We start from the raw sequence: 10,266 nt of genomic DNA on the forward strand, positions 1-10,266 counted from the left end.
AATACTGAGAACGAACTGAGGGTTGAAGGGGAAGGGGGAGGGGGGAAAGAGGTGGTGGTAATGGAGGAGGGCACTTATGGGGAAGAGCACTGGGTGTTGTATGGAAACCAATTTGACAATAAACTATTTTAAAAAATTAAAAAAAATTAAAAATTAAAAAAAAGAAGAAGAAAGAATGGAGCCCAGGGGGTCTGCAGTCTCCTGCAGCACAACCTGAGGAAAGGACCAGGGTGCAAGCCGTTTATTTGGGCTGTGACCCCAGGAAACAGGAGTGAGGGGCAGGGAGCACAAGGATGCATTACTGAGGTTGTCACCGTCTGTAGTAGGGGCTGAGTCCTCCAGGCTCCGGGGAAGTGTACAGAATGCCTCCCCAAACCGTCTCCCTGGAGGATGGGGGCAGAGCATGCATCCACTGGCTCCTGGTTCCTCTGGGTGGATGTCTGCAGGGGCACTAATGCCCTACATTTCCAGGGAATGCACTTGAGGACAGGCCGAGCACACAGCCATGGCACTGGAGAAGGGGGAGACATGTGGATTGCACTTGAAGTGGTATCGTCAGCCCCGAGAGGGCCTGAGCTGTGGGAACTGTCCACCATAGCTGCAGCTGAAATCAGAGGGTGGACAGCAGGGTCCCGAATCCCCTGAAATGTACCATCTGCATTGCACCCCTCCACTCCACCATGGGATCAGGCGCTGCTAGGCTGCCCTTCCCTTCTGGAACCTGCCTCTTGCTCTCGTCTGAGCTTCAGATGTGTAAACAGGATTGACACTCTGACATCACATGTGCCTCAAACTCAAGCCAAAACGGAATCACTAACTTAAAAATTTTTTTAAATGTTTATTTATTTCCGAGAGACAGAAAGAGAAAGAGCATGGGGCGGGGGCCAGAGAGAGAGAGGGAGACACAGAATCTAAAGCAGATTCCAGGCTCTGAGCTGTCAGCACAGAGCCCTCGATGGGGCTCGAACTCATGAACTGTGAGGTCACCGGAGCTAAAGTTGGTTGCTTAACCAGCTGATCCACCCGGGTGCCTGTGAGTCACTAATTTTATGTCAAACCAGTTTCTCTTCCTAATTGTCCATCGTCTAGCTGAGTGGACAGCCCAAGACTCCCCCTCGCCTTCTCTGTGGCTGCTGCTCCCCATGTCTCATTAGTCACCAAATCTTGTGGAGTCCAATCACCTGCCCTTCTCTCTCTCTCCCTCCCTCCCTGCCTCCCTTCCTTTTCTATCACACTAGCACAGATTCAAAGAACAAGGCTGAAGACTGCCCATATCGATGGCAGCATGCTCTCATACTTTGAGGACAAGAGGGCATGTGGCAATAGTCACCATTGTTCTTATCTTTTAATCTAGTTACCCTTATTCTAAGCATCTGTCCTGAGAAAATAGTCCTACATGCAGAAAAAGTTTTCTGCACAAAGATACTCATGACAGTATTGTTTATACCAGCAAAAACCCAAAACAAACAACAGCGACAAAAACTAGTTACAACCTAAATGTTAGGGCTAGAGTAATGTAAGATTGCACTATTGTGTCTGTGCCCAGGTGGGGGACCCATCAGTATTGCTGTTCTCTGGGTGTCTGCCCTGCACCAGCTTCTCTTCCCATGCTGTACCCTACCCTCTCCGATGGGCTGGGAGGTCATCCACATCGACCATTCTCAAATCTCTACCTCTAGCCCAGATAGCTCTCGAACTTCTCACCTGTATATCCAGTAGCCAACTAGACATTGCACTTGAATAACCCAAAGGCACTTCAACCTCAAGAGTCTATAACTAAACTTCATGCCACCTTCAGCCTCCTGCCACCAGGTGTCTGAGCTCAGTGGATGGCACCACCATTTTCCTGGAAATGCAGGCTAGAAATATGGATGTCTACCCTTCTTTCCTTTTCTACAACTAACTCACCACCAGGTTCTGTTGATTCTACTTTCTATGTTATTCTCAAGAACATCATTTGTCTGCATCCCCACTGCCACCAGCTGGGTTCAAACTACTGTCATGGCGCGCCTGGGTGACTCAGTTGGTTAAGCGTCTGGCTTTGGCTCAGGTCATGATCTCACGGTTCGTGGGTTCGAGCCCCACGTCGGGCTCTGTGCTGGTGGCTAGCTCAGAGCCTGGAGCCTGTCTTCAGATTCTGTGTCTCCCTCTCTCTCTGACCTTCCCCTGCTCTCTCTGTCTCTCAAAAATAAATTAAAAACATTAAAAAAAATAAAAAAAATACTGTCATTTCTTGCGGTCACTAATCAGCCTCTTATCTGCTCTCTCCGCTTCCGTCTTGCTTCCTCTAATCCCTGTCCCTCTGGAGCCAGAGCGGACTTTGAAAAGCTCAAATCTGATTATGTTCTGAGTGCAGAGCTGCAGGCCTCACCTCTGAAGCCACTAACATGGCACTTTGCCGTTCCTGATGGTGTTCTCAAGAGCAGAGGGGGGCGGGTGCTTCCACATGTGGATGGACAGCCACTCCCACCCCCGCCTGAAACCAGCAGAATCTTCCAATGAGATGAGCTTGCTATCCTGGGAAGCACCACCATGTGGCAATGTCTGCAGTGATCTCTTGTTCATTGACAGACCTTTGTTGAGCACCTACTATGTGTTGGGTTATGCGTGTTCCATGGGGGTGGTATCATCCCCCCAGGGGTGAAAATTCATTCTTGTTGGTTGAAAAATATTTAGCTATTACAATGTTTTGTGGTCCTCCAAAGCTCAAGCCTACTCAACAATATCTCATTCCTTAGTATTTAATTTCTCTCATCAGGGAGAATTTAAATGAAATTAAAGTTTTCTCCTTAGAGGAGCAATAATGAAAGGAAACACAAAAAGGTCGAGAAACACCATGGTAGGCTTTGGTGATATGGTCGCTACTGAGTCAGACATGGTCCCTCACTGTGCAGAGCTTTACCCACTGGTGGAGAAGACACGCATTAAATTATTATACAATGACTAAGTGAAAGACGCCAGACTTAATAGGCTGCATGCTACACATTCCACTTATATGGCATTCGGTGAAAGACAAAACTATAATTGCAGAAATCAGATCTGTATTTCCAGGGACTTGGGTGTGGGAGAGAGTTTTGACCCTAGGGGTCATGAGAGAACTTTCTGGGGTGGTAGAACAGTTTTTTTTTTTTTTTTGAGAGACAGAGCATGAGTAGGGGAGGGTCAGAGAGAGGGAGACACAGAATCTGAAGCAGGTTCCAGGCTCTGAGCTGTCAGCCCAGAGCCCGACGTGGGGCTCGAACCCACAAACCCGTGAGATCATGACCTGAGCCGAAGCTGGATGCTTAACCGACTGAGGCACCCAAGTGCCCTGAAATATTCTATATTCTGATTGAGATGCTACTTCCATACCCGAATGTTGATGAAAACTCATAGATCTATACACCAGAAAGGGATGAATTTTATAAACATACAAGTTATAGGGCACCTGGGTGGCTCAGTCAACCGAGCATCTGACTTCAGCTCAGGTCAGTGAGTTTGGCCCGACATCCAGTGTGCTGCCGTCAGCCTGTCAGTGCAGAGCCAGCTTCGGATCTTCCGTCCCCCTCTCTCTGCCCCTCCCCCACCTGTGCTCTCTCAAATATAAACATAAATATACAAGTTATATTTCAATAAAGCTGCCTTAAAATTAGTATACAACTAATCGAAGTGCCTGCGTGGCTCAGTCAGTTAAGCACCCAACTCTTGATTTTGGCTCAGGTCATGATCTCATGGTTTGTGAGATGAAGCCCCATACCGAGCCTTGCCGGGCTTGTGGGAGATTCTGGAAAGGGAGTGACTTGCTTAGCTCTGCCTTTGCTGAAGGTCACTGCTGCGTGTGGTGGATAGTGTCCAATGGCAAAATGCCTGCAAAGAGGTGAAAGATGACAATTCCTTAAACTAGGGTGGCAGTGATAGAGATTGACAAAAGTGGACAGATTCTAGAAATATTTAGGAGACAAATCAACTGGACTCCATGGTAGGTTGGACGTGTAGGATGGAAGAGAGCAAAGGGGTTGGGGACCTCTGGCTTCTGGCTTGCTTGACTGGGAATATGATGGTACCTTACAGAACCAGAGAACCCTTGGAGAAGGACCAAGTTAGTGGGAGATAAGGCGGGGGGAGATCTTGTGCCCAGTGTTTTCAGGTTAGAGTGGGGTGTACATAGGAAGATCACGCGTGACGCCAGGGTGGAGGCGTCTTTTGGGGCATCCGGGCGCCTACATGCTTCTCGTCAGAAAGCTGTTCCTTTCTCCAACTGGAAGTAAGCTCCCGAATACCAGCCGTGGCTAGGAGCATCAGGGATGGGCACCTGGTCGGGGGAGGGCCACATGTCACCCTCCTGCCACAGCCCTGCCTGCTGTCCAGTCTGAGGTCTTGCTTGTCCACCTTTGACCTGGATTCCGTCGGATAATCTAACTTTGCGACTTCGAAAGCTTCGACAGAACCATCACAGATACCTGGATGTTTTATTGCTGTGCCTTTTGTTTTTTAAAGCTCAGTTGATATTTGCCGAATTTTCTATCAGTCTTTTAATTAGCTTATTTTTATAGTATTGAAACTCACTTGGGAAGGCAAGTTCCCCATTGTGGCCTTTCACTCCCCAAATTTCGTGACCATTCTGTGCAATTACTCTACCTGCTGAACTACAGGATCAATTCCTCGAGATAAAAATGTCCTCTGGAGATTTTATTGAAATCACATCAAATTTATAGATTACTTGAGGGAAGATTGACAATTTCGCAATACAGCCCAAGTCAAGGATCCATTTCGCCATTGATTCGAGTTTGTTTTTTTTAACGTCCTTCATCCAACTTTGACATATTTGCACATATTTTGCTAAGTGTATTCTTTTTATCCCCTGGCACTTTCCAACTTATTATTGCTGGTGTAGACGACAGACATTGATCCTGGTATATTTATCCCCTGCCGTTATCCTCTTTACTCGATGCCCTAATTAGTTCCCGTGGTTTTCCAGCTTATCATCTTGCCTTCTCAGGGCCAATACTCCATCCACATATAATGATAACTTTCCCTCTGCCTTGCGCGGATGTGTACTGCTTCTTTCTGTTTGTTATCTTATTTTCTTGGCTGGAAACTTCAGAACGAAGGTAAGGGCACGTGACAGCAGGCACCCGTGACATGTCACTTCCTGGAGTAGGAAGAGTCTAATGTGATGTTTCCAAAACTGACATCCGAAAAACACTGCCTGCAGGATGCTAGTAGTTTTATTGATATAACAAGTGTTCTGGGCCCAATGAGTTTGGAATGTGTGGAGTTAAATAGAGACAAATTTGTTTCTTTAATTTTATAATAATCTGAAAATTTGGGGGCACCTGGGTGGCTCAGTCGGTTAAGCTGCTGGCCTCGGCTCAGGTCATGATCTCACGGTTCGTGGGTTCGAGCCCTGCATCAGGCTCTGTGCTGACTGCTAGCTCAGAGCCTGGAGCCTGTCTTCAGAATCTGTGTCTCCCTCTCTCTTTGACCCTCCCCTGCTCGCACTGTCTCTCTCTGTCTCTCAAAAAATAAATAAAAGACCTTAAAAAAAATTGATGCTAATATGCCTTGTGGATGTCCAAGACTAAGTAATGTATCTTTCAGTGATTTGACCGTCAATCTTTCCTTCCTCCGCTTTCTGTTTAACATCTCCTGCTTTAACAGGGTAGTATTGGAACTGCTGCTTTAGGGTTTCACCAGGAAGTACGATGTTTGCTGTGATTTCAGGAAAGGAATTTGCTGGGGGTGGAGGTGGGGAGGGAACAAGTAGGTTATTATCATGGTAAGATGACTTTCTCCAATTTCTGGTTTCCTCAGAGTTTTCTTTTTTTTTTTTAATGTTTTATTTATTTTTGATACAGAGAGAGACAGAGCATGAGAGGAAGAGGGGCATAGAGAGAAGGAGACACAGAACCAGAAGCAGGCTCCAGGCTCTGAGCTAGCTGTCAGCACAGAGCCTGATGTGGGGCTTGAACCCACGTACGAATGTGAGATCTGACCTGAGCTGGAGTCAGATGCTTAACCGACTGAGCCACCCAGGCGTCCCTCCTCAGAGTTTTCCCGAAAAAAAAAAGAAAAAAGAAGAAGAAGTGTTGGGGCACCTTGGTCGCTCAGTTGGTCAAGTGTCCAACTTCGGCCCACGTCATGATCTCACGGTTTGTGGGTTCGAGCCCCGCATCGGGCTCTGTGCTGACAGCTCAGAGCCTGGAGCCTGCTTCAGATTCTGTGTCTCCCTCTTTCTCTAAAAAATAAGTAAACATTAAAAAATTATTTTAAATATAGAAGTGGAAGTTGAACTTGATCAAGTGAGTTTTAGGTATCTATGAAGATGGTCATACAGTTTTCTGTTTTTAAATTTGTATAGTTAAAGTCCACCATAGTGCATTAAGTGTGAGTCAAGATATTTACCCGTGGGGTAAATAAACCACAGGATTGCCTGGCGGTGGCAGAAACAGGATAAGACTGAGCAGCCGGCAGGCTGGGGGTTCCCCGGGTCCGGCTGTAGCGCCCAGTATGTCCCTGCGCTACCAGGAGATGGCAGACTGCCTCCTGGTGATTGTTTGCTGCTGTGACTTCAATACCCAGGGGGATGATTCTGAGTTCTACGGCAGGCTGAGACTTCTAGCTAAGGGCAACAATTTTTAAGAATCCCTTAGGGTATTTGATACTAGTTTTGTAAAACCAGTCTAGGGAGGCTGGGCTGGAAGAATACCGGGAACAGAGGGGCGGACTCTCGGCCTCCCTGCCCCTTGCATTTCCTGCCCTGTCCCTCCTTCTTCTCCATTCCTCCCACTCAGAAATTAAGGCATTTAGTTGACCCCTGGTTGAGAAGTTGGTCTGAGTGGAGAGCCCAAGCCAATTGCCAATGACATCATCAAGGGGTTATTAAATTATTTTTTAATGTTTTATTTATTTTTTGAGAGACAGAGAGAGAGTGTGAGCAGGGGAGGGACAGAGAGACAGGGAGACACAGAGTCTGAAGCAGACTCCAGGCCCTGAGCTAGCTATCTGTACAGAGCCCGCTGCGGGCCTCGAACTCACAAACTGCAAGATCATAGCCTGAGCTGAAGTCGGACGCTCAACCGACTGAGCCACCCAGTCGGTTATTTTTTAAATTAATACGAATATTTAGCCATTGTCACGTGCTTACTATGTACCAAATCTTGGCTAAGTTCATAAAAAATATTTTAATTTAATCCTCCCATCCCTCTGAACCAGATAGCATTATTTACATTTTACAAACTGGGGAACAATCACAGAGAGGCCACACCACTTATCTGGGTCACCCAGCCAGTTCCTGGTAAGTGGTGAAGCCAGACTCAGAACCTGACAGTTTGCCTCCAAAATTCACATTCTTGAGTTAAACTAACCTTGCTTTCCAAGAATAAACCCGGTAATGATTGGTTACTCTTCTTTTTTAAAGTTTATTTATTTATTTTTGACAGAGAGCAGAGAGAACGAGCTGGGGAGACACAGAGAGAGGGGGAGATGGATTGAATCCCAAGTAGGCTCTGTACCATTAGTGCAGAGCCCGATGTGGGGCTCGAACTCACAAACCTGTGAGATCACTACCTGAGCCCAAATCAAGAGTTGGACAATCAACTGACTGACCCATCCAGGTACCCCTGAATTGCTGTTTTTACTTGATTCTGTTTGCTAATATCTTATTTAGAATTTTTGCATCTAAATTTTTTTTTACATTTATTTATTTTTGAGAGACAGAGTAAGACACAGCTTGGGGGGTGGGATAGGACAGAGAGAGGAGACAGAATTTGAAGCAGGCTCCAGGCTCTGAGCAAGAGTTCCGCACAGAGCTCAATGTGGGGCTCAAACCCACAAGCTGTGAGATCATGACCTGAGCCACCCAGACCCCCCGAAGTTTTGCAACCGGGTGAGATTTCTCAACCATCTTTCCCTTTTTGTGCTTTAGTTGCTTTCGATATCAGATTTATGCAAGACTCATAAAATGAACTGGACAATTTCCATACATTTTAGTGCATTTTAGTGTTTTGAAAATTTTGGAAAGAATGTAGGCAGTTGCTGTTCCTAAAATGTTTGCCAATTCATCTGTAAAACCATGTGGTCCTAGAGACAACTGCCTTAAACTTCTTTGCTACATTTTTAGTCTTTTCTGGTTTCTCTCCTAGTAAGTCAATATGAATCATTTCTATTTTCCTGAAATAATTTATATTTACCTAGAAAAGATCAGATTTATTAGCAAAAAGTGATACATAGTATTAGATAAAATTTAAAAATTTTTCTCAAAATCCCATCCTGGGGGTATGGCTGGGTGGTTCAGTTGGTCAAGCATCCAACTCTTGGTTTTGGCTCAGGTCATGATCTTGCAGTTTGTGAGGTGAAGCCCTGTGTGGAGCTCTGTGGTGACAGCGCAGAGCCTGCCTAGGATTCTCTCTCTCCCTCTCTCTGCTCCTTCCCTGTTCGGGCTCTTGCTCTCTCTCTCAAAAATAAATAAACTTAAGAAATCCCATCTTAGTCATGATGTGTTTTATTTCTTTTACTTTTTTCATCAGACTTGCTAGAAATTTAATAGTAATAGTAGCAGTAGATAAATATAAGAGCAAACATTTATATAGTGTTTACTGTGTGCTGAGCACCATTCCAAGGGAAATTGTTTCATTGAATCTTCATAACGTCTTTATGTTAGGGATTATTATTATCTCATTCTGCAGATAAGCAAACCAAATCACAAAACTAGTAAGTGACTCACCTGGCACAGCTCAAAAGAGAGAAAAGAGGGGCTCCTGGGTGATACAGTTGGTTGAGCGTCGGACTCTTGATTTCAGCTCAGATCATGATCGCACGGTCATGGGATCAAGCCCTGTAAGATCGAGCGAGGAGCCTTCTCTGGATTATCTCTCTCCCTCTCTCCCTCCCTGCCTCTCTCCCACATGCATACACACTCTCTCCGTCTCTCTCAGAATGAACAAATAAACATTTAAAAAGAGAGAGAGACAGAGAGAAAAGAAAAGAAGATATTCCTCACTCTCTGATTCACAGAAGTCTCTTTTTACAATTCTCTGTCCAGGAAAATGGGTTTCTCTTGGAATTTTTGCTGCCTGCCCCTGCTGTATTATTGTACTGGGGCCACCCTCCCATGAAAGCTGGATGATAGAAGAGGATCAAAACACTAAAAACATACCCCGTAAGAGTCAACCTTCAAGTTTCGGCCCCCTTGCCAATTTCAGTGTCTTCGGGCAATTGCCATTTTGCCTTTTGTCCAGACCTTTCCTTTGTAATCAGAGAGAGAGATCAACCAAAGTGGCTCATTTTATCTTGGCCAGCACCAGAAGAAACCCAGTGCAGACTTTGCAAATTGATTTGGTATGTGGCATAGTCACGTAGAGTTCAACTATTAACTGATCCCACCAAACTGTTCTTTAAAATGGCCATATCAATTTATATCCCTCGAGCATGATACAAAATCCTTCCCTCATACCAATAACTGATATCCAATTTTTAAGTTTTTTCTTAATTTTCTGGATGAAGAAGAAGATATCTTGTTGAGTTGATTTAAAGTTCTTTGTGAGGTTTGAGCATCTTTTCATATATTTTGGGTCATTTATATCACCTCATTTGTAAATTGTTGCTTCTTATCCTTTGCCCATTTTGTTGTTGTTGCTGTTGTTTAGTGATTTGTCTTTTTATTATTGATTTGTGGAAATTGTAGCTTCTACTGTTTGGAATTTATTGAGGTTTACTTTGAGACTCATTATTTAATCAATTTGTTTTTATGTTCTGTGAGCATTTGGGGGAAAAAGGTATTCCCTGTTCAAGATCCTTCTAGATATATTAAAACGATCCTGTTAATTTTGTTATTTAGGTTGTCTATGTGATTTTTAAAATATCTGATCAGTTAAGTTCGTAGGCAGATATTTTCAAACCTCCTAATCGGGTTGTGGTTTTGTAAAACTCTCTTCATATTTCAGTTTTTGTTTTATGTATTATTTTCAGCATATTTGTCCATGTGTCTGCTCCAGATTCATAATTAATCAATTACTCAGTTATTAAGAGTGGGAACTATGGTGTTAGGTTCTCTGCATTCAAATCTTCATTCCTCCTTTTACAGAAAAGGTAGGTGCAGGTGGCTTGCTTACTTAATATTTCTAAGCCTCAGTTTCCTTATCCCCCTGTGAAATGGGGCAAAGAATTGTTGTGAGATTAAATAGAATTATCCATGTGAGTGTTCAATCAATGGCCATTATTATATTTTCTTGATGATTGTACGTATTTTCAATTAAAAATAATACTCAGTTTTATTTAGTGCTTTCC

This window comes from Suricata suricatta, chromosome 13 (genome assembly GCF_006229205.1).
Source record: "Suricata suricatta isolate VVHF042 chromosome 13, meerkat_22Aug2017_6uvM2_HiC, whole genome shotgun sequence".
NCBI lineage: Eukaryota > Metazoa > Chordata > Mammalia > Carnivora > Herpestidae > Suricata > Suricata suricatta.